Genomic DNA, 15,107 nt, shown 5'->3' on the forward strand with positions numbered 1-15,107 from the left:
AAAATTAAAACCAAGTGATTCACTCTTTCAGGACAAAGGAATCGTGTTGGAAGATACATATCAAGCATAGTTAAACCAACATAATTCTGTCATTTTAAGAAAGTTTACACTGGAACCTAGTGTCTCATTTGTGGTTTTTTCAGTATTTTTGGTCAGAAAAGAGTAAAACTGTCAATAACTTAAAAATCTTCCTCCAACAGCACCAGGGTTTCAACATTCAACATTTCATTCAGTTTGGGTATTTAATTTTTATCTTGAACCTGAGTTTCTTGGGAAGTGTTCTTGCCATGAATCCCAGTGGCTCTACTGATGCCTCTTTCCCATTCTAGTATTTAAGCCCTGGAATCCTAAAGGGTAGATGGGCTAATTGTAAACTGATTCTCCTGTGTAAGAGTCTTTCTGTGGTGCCTGGATGGAAGCAACAGCACTTGGGAGCTTTAGTGTGTTTAGCTCAAGTGGAATTGTACATTTGTTGCTGACTGGTCATAAATCTCATGGAAGCTGCATTCATTGGAAAATTTGCCTAAACATCCTAAAAATGTGTTTCTACAATAATTTAGGCCTTTTTATTCATGAAGGTTGTACTGAAAATGGAGTTAAATCTAAGTAGCATTGTTCTGTATTGTTTCAACAATGCAATCGATGTTAAATGCTGATGCTAACCCTTGATTTCAAAAAATGTTGATTTCTTGTGTACATTTAAAGAATGAGATTACACATTCACTGATCTAGCTTCTGTTGACATAAAAGGGATTGCAGGTAAATAAAACAAAGTTGATTGCTTTTATCAGTATTAAAATCCAGGGTATAACAATGTCAATATAAGAAAATAATGGAATGGAACATTTCTTGTTAGCTGTGCCACACTGCTGAGGATTTCACTTTTGCAATGAAATGTTATCCTTAAAATTCTTCTTGAAAACCCCAAACAGATGTGCAAAAAACATATTTCATGATAACTGAATTGCCTTTGCAGGAAAGCTTGAGGGCCTTGTTCCACAGCAATTCTGATACATTTTTTAAAAAATTAGTTGTGAAGCCTACTGCGGTAAGGAATTGAAAAGGTTTTCCAATGGTTTGTGTCTGCCCAACAAAGAAGGAATCATACAAGAAAAGTAGTCCAGGTTTTACAACAGGGCAGAGGCTATAAGAATATCTCTCTGAATCACTCCCAAGTTTATTGAATCCACATAAGGTATATATAAGCTGACACGAATTTTACCTTAAAATTGAATCAGTATCTTGAAACCAGTGTAAGAATGCTACAAATCAATATTATATTGTATTACAAAACAATGGTAGTTTAAGTTTTAAATTACTTAAAATGTGCTTTGTAGTCATGTTAACCTATCTTTTTCGTTCTTTCTTAGGAAGGTAATATATTTTCCTTAAGAAAGCAGCTTTGCCATATTTAGAAAATAAATAAATGTAAACTTGGCCAAATTGTTAGCAGAGCTAAACTAAAGCATAATGTCTTTTCAGCATGGTTTTGATTTTCTGTGTTTTGCAATGCAAAGTTAAACAATTGCTTTAGCTAACTAAAATTTTCAAAGTGATGCAGGGAATTCAGTTAACCTTTTAAAAATGCAAATTCCTTTTACTTCTGGAGGAAGTTTGTATGAGTGTGACAGGTATTGCAAGATTCCACAAGGAATGGTGTGCTGCTCAGCCTTACTACAACTAACATGGAAGGCCTTGTTGGAGGGGGCAGCCTTGGCTGCAGTGACCATGAGATTGTGGAATTCAGTATTGGGCAAGAAGGAGGCAGGGCAGCAAGTAAGATAGCAAGCATGGACTTCAGGAGAGCAAGCTGTATCCTCTTTTGGGGTCTTCTTGGAAGAATCCTGTGGGAACAGATCCTGGGGGGAAGAGGGGTCCGTGGCTTTGCGTTCTTCTCCTTGGTCTGGGGCAGTTCGGGAGCCTGGCTAAAGGCGCTGTTTCTCAGCTGGACCGGGGTTGCCTCGTGGTCCGGGCGCTCTGGCGTTCAGCGGACCGGCGTTGGCTGGCCGTGCTCTGTAACCACGCTGGGAGGAGATGAAGAGGTGAAGGAACGACCACCCTGTCTTTGCGGTTGGCTGGAGAAGGTTTATTGTCGCGTGGTGCTGCGATGGAGAGCAGTGACCTCTCCCTAGCGCTGCAGGGACAAGATGGCAACAGGACCGAGGGCGCATGGGGTTTTATAGGGGGTGGGCAGATACGGGTGGAAGCCCCCTCGCCCAATGGGGACAGGCAACGTGGCGGTGACATGGGCCACAGCAACCAAGGGGAACGCGACAGGGGTGGATACAGGGGTTCTGGGACGAATAGGGATGGGGTAACTGACACGGAAGTTTCAGGAATGAATAGGGGGTGGTTACAAGACTGACATGGGGAAGCTCCAATGGTGAGTGACCCAGAGTGAACCACTGCGGGGGGAACTTGGGGGTACACAAAACTGACTAACTAACATTATTAAAATTCCTAACTAAACCAAATCTGGGATGCAACAGGGGTCCAGGAGAGCTAGTTGATCTTAAGGATCACTTCTGCAAGGCTCAAGAATGATGCATCTTGGCAAGCAAGAAATTGGGCAAAGTGGGCAAGAGACCTGTGTGGATGAATAAAGAACTCGTGTCATTTCTCCAGTGTAAGTAGGAAATATACAGGAGATGGAGGCAGGGTCAGGCCACATGGAATGTATATAGAGAGGTTATCAGAGTGAGTAGAAAGGAGGCAAGGAAGGCCAAGACATCTGGAATTAATGGAATGGGGACTGTGGTAACAGAGGACAAGGAGAAGGCAGAGTTGCTGAACACCTTCCTTGCATCAATCTCCATTGACAAGACCAGCCTTCAGGAATCTCTGACACAGGAGATCTGGGTAAAGGAGTGTTTGTTGTAAGGTTTTCCCTTGGTTAGGGAGGATTGGGTTAGAGAACCCTTAACATCCATGAGTCCGTGGGCTCTGGCAGGATGCACCCACAAGTGCTGAGGGCCCTGGTGAACACCGTAAGTAGGCCAAACACAGTCACCTTCGAAAGGTTATGGCAATCAGGGGAAGTGCCTGAGGACTGGAAGAAAACAAATTTCACCCCAGCCTTCAGAAGAGGCAAGAAGGAAGATCTAGGGAACTTAGCAACCTGTCAGCCTCATCTCAATCCCTGGAAAAGTGGCGGAGTGCCTCACTCCATCCCCACATGGGTGACAAGTAGATTATCAGGAGTAGTCCTTGACCAACCTGATGGCCTTCGACAATGAAACAACTTACCTGGGTGGATGGGGAAATGCAGTGGATATTTTCTACCTCAATTTCAGCAAGGCTTTTGACACTTTCTTGCAATATCGTCATAAACAAACTCAGGAAGGAAGAACTGGATGGATTGAGAACTGACTGACTGGCAAATTGCAGAAGGATGTAATGAGGCACAGTGTCTGGCTGGGGCCTGTCACTTGTGGTATCCCCCGGGGTTCAATACTGAGCCCAGTATTGTTTCTCTTGTTCATCAATCACTTGGATGAAGGACAGATACTTCCTCAGCAGGTTCACTGAGGGCACAAAGCTGAGAGGGGTGGCTGATACCCCAGAGTGCTGTGCAGCCCTCCAGAAGGGCCTCAACAGGGTGGAGAGATGGGCAGGGAAAAACTGCCTGAAATTCAGCAAAGGCAGGGTCCTGCACCTGGGGAAGAACAACCCTCTGTGCCAGGACAGGCTGGGGGCTGACCTGCTGGAAAACAGCTCTGGGGAGAAGGACCTGGGGGTGCTGGTGGACACCATCTGTCCGTGAGCCAGAAGTGTGCCCTAGTGGCCAAGAAGGCCAATGGGATCCTGGGGGACATTAGGAAGAGCATTGCCAGCAGGGAGGTGATCCTGCCCCTCTGCTCAGCCCTGGTGAGGCAACATCTGGAATGCTGTGTCCAGTTAGGCCCTACCCATAGCAAGGTCTGCTGCCTTCTTGGGGGCTTGGGTAGGGATGTCACCCGGAAACTTACTAATCTGGAGCTTTTCTAAGACTACTACTCATTACTGATTTTCCACATAGGGAATGATGAAGTGGCAACATGTAGTCCAAAGACGATCAGAAAGGACTTCAGGGCCTTGGAATGTTTGGCAAGGGAATCTGAGGCACAAGTTATGATTTCCTCAATACTTCCAGGTGAAGGCAGCAACACTGGAAGAAACAGATGGACTGAGTCTATTACTGCATGGTTCTGTGGCTGGTATCACCACCAAAATTTTGGGTTTTTTCACCATGGAATGGTCTATGCAGCACCAGGCATGCTTGTACCAGTAAGGACTCATCTTTCTCGGGGGGAGAGTTGCTGCTTGGGAACCAGAGGGGCTATTGATAGAGCTTTAAACTAGTTGCGATAGGGGAGGGGGACAGTATCAGGTTTGTGCCTGGTGACCTGTGGGATGAGAAGTGAAGGTTAGAGGGACAGCGTGCAAGAGGACCCTCTGCCAGTGACTCTGAAATGTGCTGGCCACACTGGAATGCACTTGCAGTCTTACGGAGACAAGCCAGGGATTCCTAATGTAACAGAAACCAACAGGGAAACACCAGAGAATTATCTCAAAGGAATTAAGGGCTGTTCCTTTAGGAAGGCAACTGGCTGACAGGCGAGCTGAGGTGCCTTTGCACCAGTGCATGCAGTGTGGGCAGCAGACTGGAGGAGTTGGAAGCCACTGTGCTGCTAGAAAGGTGTGGCCCTGTTGCCATTTCGGGACAAGGGGAATGGATTCAAACTGTGTCTGTGTAGAGGCATTTCTTATATACTCTTCAGGCCTCCACATTCCCAGGGGCCGCATAAATGTTTCCACTAGCATGACACACTCATTAGGATTGATACTACTTGGTGTAGAATTGTTCATGTACTGAGGTTCCATTCATATTTGGTCTAGGTAATGAAAGTTAATATATAGCATTTATTTTACTTTACCAGTAGATTGCTGGCAGCCTGTCAGACTTGCTGAGTAATGCAAAGCTGGACTTACAAACAACAGCATGAGAAAGTAGAACTGCAACATGGAGAGACTGAAAAAGAAAGTGGGCTGGATTGAGCTGGGCTCACTATTTCTTAACACAGTTGTTAGACCAGCACCTGGATCTCAGTCAGCTCTACTCATTCCTAGACACCACAGGGGTAAAAAATATATATGGGGGGAGAACTGGACAAACTGACACTCCCTTCTTTTCTTCCACTTCCAGGACTACATAAAACCCCAGTTCCTGTTGCCAGCACAGGAATTGAAAATAGAACCTCTGCAGAGGTTATTGTCTGGTTGGGGAAAGACACTTAAAGCTGGAAACTGATGGATCTAGATTTTTTATGCATCTGGCCTAAAGTCTTCCATCAAAGCCAAGTGTTTGGCAAAATACTGCAAAAAATGTATTTATGCCTGTAATCTTCAGACTGTCTTTAAATAATATTTTGACATTGGTTATGCCTGTAGGTAGGTAAATATAACCTATTTTGGGCTTATCCCTCCTTTTTCCCTCCAACTAATCATATTTGTTCTGTATATCAAACCTCTGAGTTACTCTGAGTGATTATTCTAAAGCATTATGAGATACAGGTTATATACAGGATGAAGTAGTGTCTGTAGTTTATAGACTTCATCTAAAACATAATTCAGCTTGTTTCTAACACAGGTAGTCAGTCAGCTTTGCTACTGGAAGAGGTGCTTCTTCCAGTCCCTCTCTTGCAGCCCATCCACTTGGGAGGTATGGGGGGAAAAAAAGTTGCCTCTGAAGTCTGAGAGGAAAAGTGTTGAATACCTCAGCCTTCTCCCTAACTCTGTTTGACCACATCCTTATATTCTTGCCAGGATAGGTCTCCATACTTCCACTGCCTGTGCAGTTCCTTCTTGTCCTTTAGCTTGACCAGAAGGTCTCCACTCATCTCTGCAGGTCTCTTGCTTTCCTTTCTTGATTTTTTACACTTGGGGATTGAGAGTTCTTTTGCTGTATGGAACATGTCTTTAAAGATCTGCCAGCTCTTTTCTGGTCCCTTGTCCTTTAGAGCAGTTTCCTGGAGAGTCCTGTTGACTAACATCTTGAAGAGCTGGAAGTTTACTTTCGTAATATTTTAGGTCCTGACCTTATTCTTTACTTGACCCATATCTCTCAGGACTGTAAACTTCACTAGTGCATGAATATTGCATCCCAGACTGCCTCTGACCTTCATATCACTGATTAACTCACTTGGTTAAAGCATTACAATAACCATTACATTTGCTGATCAATCTTTCCCTAACTGCTATAAGTGGATTTAAGAACTACTTGATATATGAAATATTATGAAAACCTGGCCTAAGAAAATAATCTGCAAGGCTGACTTAGATACTTCAAGGGTAACAACTTTGCATTGGAGGTTTGCTCTTTTTGTAAATAGCAATAAATTGTTCTATGTTGTGTTTTGAATTCCTTCGCTGACTCAACCTTTACTCTTGGATTTAACTTTCACATCTTTACATAATTCCTGGGTTGAGGTTTTTTGCCTCTCCTTAACTTACCCTCTAAAAATTTTTATGTGAGATTTTGTCTCTTTCTCTCCACTAATGTCACTATTCTGTGTGCCTATCTATCTGTTTCTTAAAAATATGTCAAAGGTTCTTGGAAAGCCTTTTTACATCTTGTAATGAAGGGTCGACTAGAGCAGATTGTCCAGAACCACATCCGGTTGGAATTTGAGTATCTCCATATGTGAGGACCACAACCTCTCTCGGCAGCCTGTTTTGTTGTTTGACGACCTCCACAGTAAAGGAGTTTCTGTATTTCTTGTTTTTTGATTTGTGCTTATGGCCTCTTGTTTAGTCCATAGGCATGACAGAGAAGAGCCTGGAAGCCCTCTTTTCACTGCATCTCAATGGATATTTATAAACATAAGTAAGATCCCTCCTAAACCTTTTCTCTGGGCTCATCAGTCCCAGGTATTTCAGATATTTGCACTTCTCTGTATATGGCAGATGCTCCAGCCCCTGAATGAAATTCTTGGCCCAATGTATTCTTCTTTTCTACTTATGCTTTCTAAGCCCCAAATGACTCATTCCTGCTGCCATTTGCAAAGCTCCTGTTCTTAAAATCCCATTGCCTTCCAGCGGCTATTCTTGCTAAATTGGATGTAAATGCACAGTTTTTTCAGTTCCTGCTCCGTTTTCCTGGTTTGTTTTTACAGTGTGAGCTCCACAGTTCCAAGGCTGTTCTTCTCAAGTACTTGGAAGTGCTGAGCATTTAACAGGTGCTTCCCTATAAAAACAACAGAGCTGCTTGCTGCTGAGAGTAACATGAAAGGGCAGAGTCCTGCATTGATGCTGGCTTAGTGAAAAATGTATTTTAGACTTAAGGTGGGGGGCAAGGGGGATGAAATGACTTGGAAAGGCATTTCAAGAGTTTGTGAAGTAGTCATAATTTTTTTTTTTTTACAGCTCCTTACACAAGGTTTTTTTTTTGTAGGCAGCTGAAAGTCAAGAGACCAGCAGGCATAATTTAGAGCTGCATGAGCTGTGGCATTTACAAGGACTGGAGATAAATGGGGATCATCATAACACACTGTGAATTGCAATACAGCTTTCTTGTTACCAGTGGCTAAGGCAGCGGTCCCTGATTGATTGATTCTGCGAGAAGGCTGAAAGGCTATTTTATGAGTTTTCAGAACTGAGAGGAAAATGTGAAAATAAAGATAAACAATTTACTAATTCTGCAGCCAAATAAACATACTGTTTGACTATCTCAAAATGACAATTTACTTTCTGTTTAGAATAATACACACTCCTGAATTCCATATTCGAGCAATTGTTTCAGGCTTCCAGCTGAGCTCTTTCCAGGGATAATGCAGGTGGAAAGATGAGTTAATGGTTAAACAATTAGAGATTTGTTACAATCTTCCATCTGTCAAAGCCCACTGAAATGAAAGCTCACAGTTTTAATTTGTGCCTCCAGCATCTAACTCAGTCTGAAATGGTGTCAGCGATTTGCCCTGCCCACAGTAGTGTTATTCTTATGTTAAGCATTCCGTGCACACATGCTGAGAGACTTCTATCAAACATATTAGTGTGCATTTGAGAGATCATTAGCCTGAAGTAGCTGAAACATTCTAGGTTTCTTAGCCAGGAAACCCACATCTCTGCTGGAAAGTATGTTGAGCCACTGTTATTTACACAATAAAGCTAGAGCAGGATAGGGATAGCTTTGTAAAGTTTAGCAGGAATAGTGGTACTGTGATTTAAGTGGCACCCATAAATGGTTGAGAATTTTTTTCTCTAAAAAGATGGAATGAATAAAAATTTCTTTCTTGATCTGCTAGACAGATTATTTTTTCTTTCATCTAGTAAAAGCTAAGGTAAAACCATTTAATAGAATGGGAGTTCATAAGAATTGATCAGATTATTGTTGTGCTATATAGATAAAAAGTCATGAGCATATAAGAAGTGATACTTCCTGTTTGCATTTTCATGGATTATTTGATTTTTTTTTTTTAACATTCAGCTATAAAAAGGGTACTGAGAGAACCATAGTGGTTAGATGATTAAAACTGTACTAGCTAATAAATAGGGTGACTGAAGTTTCTGGATATTTGTTTTTGGGGAAATAAAAGAAAGAGCTTTGTGATTCAGTGTTTGTGTTTAAAGCATTAGTGTATAAGTGTGTAGTGATTACAGGAATCCCTTTGTTCCTAAGGGCCTTGAGAACTGGCAAATAAACAGAATTGAAATCCAAACAACATTTGTAGTACTCTGTAATGTATTGCTCTATATTTGTAAATATCAAGTTTTATATTTTGGAGTATTGAAAAAACAGTTGTGTTAGAAGATGAAATAAGTGAACATGAAGTAAGTTCATATTCTTTACAGTTGCTATATTGGATCACATCAGTCATCCTTCCAGTCTAACACGTGTGTTACCAGCTGGATTCTCAATAGATAAGTAAACCTGTAGGTCTGGAATCCTACTGCTAGAAAAAAAAAAACAAACTTACTTAAGCCCTATTACTTGTTTTTGTGTGATACTGTGCAACCTAAAGGATACATCCTTTTCAGAACCCTAGTTTTGGCTTCTCAGCTCTTGCTGCTTGCTGTTTTGTGCACCTTAAATTTTTTTGCCTTGGAAGAACAGACCTCAAGACTTTATGGAAGGTGTTTTCCTTGGCCTTGACTCTGAATGATGCTGCTGATAATTTTCTGTTTCTAGTAAAAATGGTTAGAATCTAGTTTCTTTTTTCCCTTATTAAAAGATTATTACAACTGCCAGAGCCCTTATGAGGGATAGGGAGGAAAGGATCAGATTGGTTTTATGTCCCTATAGCCCAGGTTTTGCTAATGAGGGATGCTGAGGTTCTCATTGATCTTCAGCATGGCTTTACAGAAAAGTTTGGTTCTTTGGAGCTTGTTCTTTTGGCCAGTTGTATCTGTTCTAAGGAGATAATCAACTCTGATCGCTGTGCTCTTTGAAATTTGAACTCCTGAATACTGAGCAAACCGAGCCAATGCTGAGCATAACCAGCTGAACCCTCTTTCACAGAAAAAGGACACAAAATTGTCATTAATGACTGAATTGTGCCAACACTGGCTTTCAGGGTAATAGCATAGCAGTCTCAAGTCTGTTCTCAGGAAAGCAAGGGCTAGCTTTAGACTTTAAATCTGAATATGCTGTGGTAAGTAGAGACATACACTACAGCTAAAGGGAGAAATGTGTGCATGGGGGTGCTCACATAAAAACACAACAGATATTATTGAAGCTGGCATGCTGAAGCACTAAATGCTTCTTTAACTTAGCTTTATCTGCTTCAGTGAACAATCTTCAAAATCCAAGGACATTCAGACTGCAGAATCCTTTATTTAGAGGTATTTGAGCACAACAATAATCCCTTCCTAGAAACTTCTGAAATACCAATGCAGCTATACAGTCTAATCAACTGTAAATTTTTGTCATCTAAAAAGTAAGTAACATCTAGCAGAAGGATGATTATCATTGGAGCAACACTGGTCAGACAGTAAAGACAGACGTTACTACTGAGATTAAGGAGAATTAACAGTAAATCTTGAAAACAAGCAACAGATTTATCTTCCAAAATCTTCAGTTTTACCAGGTCTCTCACCACTCATTTTGCTCAAAGCTTGTATTTTTTTCTTATCTTTCAATAACTTTGCATGCTATATGCAGAGGGAAATATGTGACATGAAAGTGTATTTGAGATCTTGATTTCCCAAATGCATTCTTAGTTTCCAAAGCTCAGCTGCCTGAATTGCTATTAGGAAATTTTAATAGCTTAAACAAGTCGAGGATCTGTACAAAATTTATAAATTTGCAGACAAGAATCTTAGTTTTATCTTATTACATTACAATTCATTAACCTGATTAATTTGAAGTGCAAAACAGGCTGTAATATTCTGTTCAAATGTATGCTCCTTTTCTCCTCTTGTGGGAGACAATTGCAGCATTAGGTCAAATACAGCTCTAGTTAAGTGACAAAGACAAAATGTACTTGCATTGACGTTTAATGTAGTAGTAAAATACATTCAAGCCATTGGAAAGGGACATATGTCTGTATCTTAACCATGACTTCAAAAAGAGTTTTGCTTGACTAGACCCAGGGCATGACTCAAAACCCACTGAAGTAAGGAATACTGACTTTCAACAAGCTTTATATGCATCTAAAAGTTAAGATTGTGCTTTTTCAAGTGACCTCCCTTGGAGTTTCTCCATTACTCTAATATTGAAGGAGATATAAAAGTGTGCTTAGGTAGATGGAGTTACTGTGCTGAGAGGGAGGCAACTATCTTTTGAGGCAGGCAGACAGGCAGGGATGCAAGTGCCCTTTTCTCCACATATTCATTGAAGTGTAAGAAAAGCATTAAGCTGGAAGTGAGAGCTATGACTCTTTTCTACTTTTGAGTGCCTGCAAAGAATTGGAAAGCTGTCTGAGCACAGAGGCATGGTCTATCCTTAAACAGAAATTGCAGGTTTTATTTTGTAACACTAACTGTGATATTTAATCAGATGCTGAAGAGTTAATTGCCATTTAGCACTGACTGTATATTAGAATAACTCTCTGTGCACAACAGACAAAAATGCTTCTGAAAGGGTGCAGTGTTAAAGAGTGGGTTTTGTGCTATGAATTTTAAGTAGATCTCCTTATTGAGTTTCCCTAAAAAGTTCTGCCTAAAGTCAATTCAGGGTATAGTCTCAGGTGAACGGATCAGAAAGGTAATTGGTTCTGACAGTTCTTCCATAATATTCACATCTATATGGATTACAAGCATACATTCTGATCTTAGTCATATCAAATATTTTTAGCTATTTCATGGCTTGAAGAATTTTAAGTGCACAGTGTACACTTCTGTCTGTATAGCATATAACTGTACAGATAGAAGTCCCACTATGGAGATAGTGACAGGAAAATATTCGGGCCTTTTTTCTGATACCATGAACTTTCTGAAGTCTGCAGTGGTTCTAAAGGCAACTTCCTGTAGTCTAATTTAAAATTGGTTTGCATGCTCATTTTAAATGAGTGAACAGTTACGTGGGGTGTAAAGTGAAAGGGAAATTCATAACCATATTTGCTGAATGTTGACATATGCATTTAATCCATATGTGAAGCAGTATTTTGGATTCATGTTCAACATAAGGTGTTGCCCATGCAGGAATGCCAGCAGGATCACTACACTGAAATGAAAGAAGACATGGATAACTATTCAGCCTTGTGATGCTGGTGTATGTGTGTACAAAATAGATTTCTTATTTCAGGTAGGTGTTTTCAGGTTATGCATTTAGAAATTAAAGGATTGCTGTAATTAAATCTGTAAAGGATTTTTTTTCCTGTGAAGTGTGAACCAGGAGGCTGAGTTAATAACAAGGACCTTTTCCCTAGTATATCTAATATTCTGTTTGCTTTAAGTTGTAAAACCCATGGGTTTCAAAGAATGTTGGAGTTTTTAGCCCCTGACTTTGAATAAAGAATGCAGCTGACTATGTTTATTTTTCCCATAGATGTGATATTGTTATATCTAAAATCCATTAAATTCCAAAATCCACAATAAATCAGGGTATGAACAGGAAAAGAAAACTGAGTTACAGCATTTGGGATTTGAACTGCAGACCCCAAAAACAGTAGAAATTTTCCAGAGCTAGGAATGAAGAATCAAATTTTAAAGTGGTTTCATATTAGGAATGAAATATTTTCATTTTTTTGGTTTATATGAAACATTTAGCTGCATTGTTACTCACTGACCTTTGAGCACTCTCATGAGGGAAATAGACTTAATTTTGTTTTACATAAATATGACCACCCTGTTAGCCCTAGTAAACAAGAAAATATTGGTTAAACAGTACTTACCACTTCATAATTTTTTTTCAACTTTTGTCCTCATAAATCAGGCTTTAACATTACATGGATTCTCATGTGTGCTTTTCCTAAATCTGGAATTCTTTCAGTTTGGCCTGAGAACACAATGCAGAGCACCAAACACATCCTTGGCCTGGTCCAGGAATGCTCATGGGAGGTATGGTCAGACCCAGCAGGCGGAGCTCAGTCTGGCTACACTTGTTAACTTTTGTTTGGTTCTGGACCACATTGTTGAGTGATATCTGAGGATATCTTTATTCACTCACCAGGAGGCAGGTCTAAAGCTCCTAAAGAGCCAGGAGCAAGGGAGGGAATTGCAATTTTTTGGGTGAGATTTTTGAAATGTTAGGATTTATATCTGTAAAGAAGCACTGAGACAATAGAGCTGATGACTAACTATTTAAATAATTGAATACACTACCAAACCTGGCTCACTAAACCTGGTTCAGCAAATGTTTCTTAAAGAAACATTGTTTTTTCAGAGAAACTCTCCAAAATCATTCCACTGCTGATCTATTCTGCTCATATATTATTCAATGTCCTGTTTTCCTTTCCTATTTATCATTGAAGGTATCTGCATGACAGAAGTATTGTGTTTCTTTAGAGTTCAGCTTCTCCTGCTGTACAATTTCCTCATCCAAAGTCATGTTTCAGTTTGTGTCAAGTACAACTCCTATGATAATTGTAACCTATGTTTTTGGTGGGGCCATGATACAGAAAATAATCCCCTTTTAATTGCTTATTTTCTTCAAAAGATTAATTAAATCTTTCTGTATCATAACTGAATATTTTAAAATTAATCTATAGTTAAATAACATATTTGAATAACAAATGAGTGTTTTTTCTTAAAAAAAAAGATATTTAGTTGGTAGCTTTCTTGCCTTACTTTTTCCTTTCAATTTCTACCCCTCCTATTAAATAAACTGAAACCAGGAAAACTAAATTGGTGTAGCTTTATTGTGGAAGTACATTTTTTGTTAAATGATAATAGTGGTGCAGAAAATCACAACGTGCACTTTATTCAAAGTAATACCCATCTGTAGGGGAAATCATCAGATTTTTATGTTTTCTCAGTTTAATAAGTGTTTGAAAGTATTGGAGATTGAGGACTTGAATTCCTTAAATGGCAAGTAAGTAGGTCATCATCATCTTCAGGGAGAGGCTTATTTGTCCTCATTATTCCTGGGGTCCAACATTATGCAAATTTACTTCATAATACACTTGAAAGTAGTTATTGTAAGAAAGTGGATGTATCTATAGGCAGTACTTTAAAGATTTTTATCCTGACAACAGCAACAGCAAAATACATTTGCAAACACTATTCATATACATGAATGTTTTTAATCACTAATTGGGGAAGATTGAATTAATTAGAAATTCAGCTTTTCTTCCTCCTTTTTTAGTGGTTCTATGGTAGGAAGATTGTCAGATGTGATACTGATTTAAAAGGGTTAGTGAATTGTAAGTGCACTTAATGGCTATTTAAACTTCTACTTTTGGCAGATTAAATAAAAATGTTAGAAGACATTCATGGTACTCTGCTAAAAAAAAAGTAAGGGCACAGCAGGGTGGTGAAAGAGCAATGAACAGGCAGCATAGTAGCGTAGGCAGATCACATACTTGCATCTTTACCAACAAATGTCAGGGATCATTCCTGCCCTGCCAACAGGATCCTAGTGGAGGCTTTTTGCACCTCTGCCATCTGCCTACCACACCTTTCTCTTCTTAGAAAAATGACTTGTGGTTTTAATTTTATTAAAAAAAAAAAAAAAAAAAAAAAAAAAAAAAAAAAAAAAAAGAAGTTGTTCACCATGGAATTGAAGGAAGAAAGAAAAAAGGGCCATACTGTAATAATTTGAAATTTTTTTATCCCCACAGTTGTATTTTATGTTTGCACAGAAACTCAATTCATCAGGTAGACTGGAGTGACATTTTAAGTACATTCCAGTTTGGTTTGTTGGGTTTTTCTTCCCTGGAGAAAGGCTGAAAAATCTCAATATAGTTGTACTTTTTATTTTAGTTTTATCAAATAGTGAGTTTAGGGAAAAGCTCTTGAGTATGTTTTATTATGCTGTCATGGAAAGCTAGTGCATTTTTTCTTTATTGCTAACATTTGTTGGGTGATGACAGGTTATCAAACAGTACAGAGCTGTTTAACACCTTGGAAGAAGACAATAAAGAAACTGGTGACACTTGCTTAACAAGAAGCACAGTGTGTTTTGGGAAATCTGTCAGTGAGAAGACAGGCCTGTAAAGATGTCAGGCCTGTTTTGACCTTTCTGTCCCTTGTTTGTATTCTACTGTTTCAGCTTTGCAAATGACTCCACATTTGGTGCTTGATTTGAAAGTAGGCATCACATAACAAGGAAAGGACATGAATAAGTTTTAGAAATGTATTGCAAAGCGGAAATAATGGATACTCAGAAAATGATTATGCATTTTGTTCATGGCTCCATAATACTATTAAAGGAAATAAAAATATATTTTTTTAATTAAAGGAATTATATATGTAATTATTTGGGGTGGTCTGTCATAGTGGTAGATGTTGCATTAAATCCAAGTACTGCTGAAGCATGGTACTGTGTGCCTACAGTAATCTGAGCTCTCTGTAATGATGTATGACATTCACTTTGCATGCCCAGTGCTATATTTTATCCAGCATTTGGATAGCATGATATTCTGACCTTGTCTGATTGGTGATCTCATTTTCTGTGAATGCTGCAAGAACGGTAAACAAAGCCTGGAAGAATTGTCAAGCTGACAAGTTGTATTGCTATGTATCTTTTC

General features: G+C 39.5%; 1 protein-coding gene across 1 annotated transcript in view; it reads left to right on the forward strand.

Annotated features, from left to right (window-relative positions):
- The window catches only part of ANOS1 (anosmin 1), a 126,174-nt gene that overhangs the window by 26,509 nt on the left and 84,558 nt on the right, over window positions 1–15,107 (forward strand). The window lies entirely within an intron of this gene.

Source organism: Vidua macroura, chromosome 2 (genome assembly GCF_024509145.1).
Source record: "Vidua macroura isolate BioBank_ID:100142 chromosome 2, ASM2450914v1, whole genome shotgun sequence".
NCBI classification, from domain to species: Eukaryota; Metazoa; Chordata; class Aves; order Passeriformes; family Viduidae; genus Vidua; species Vidua macroura.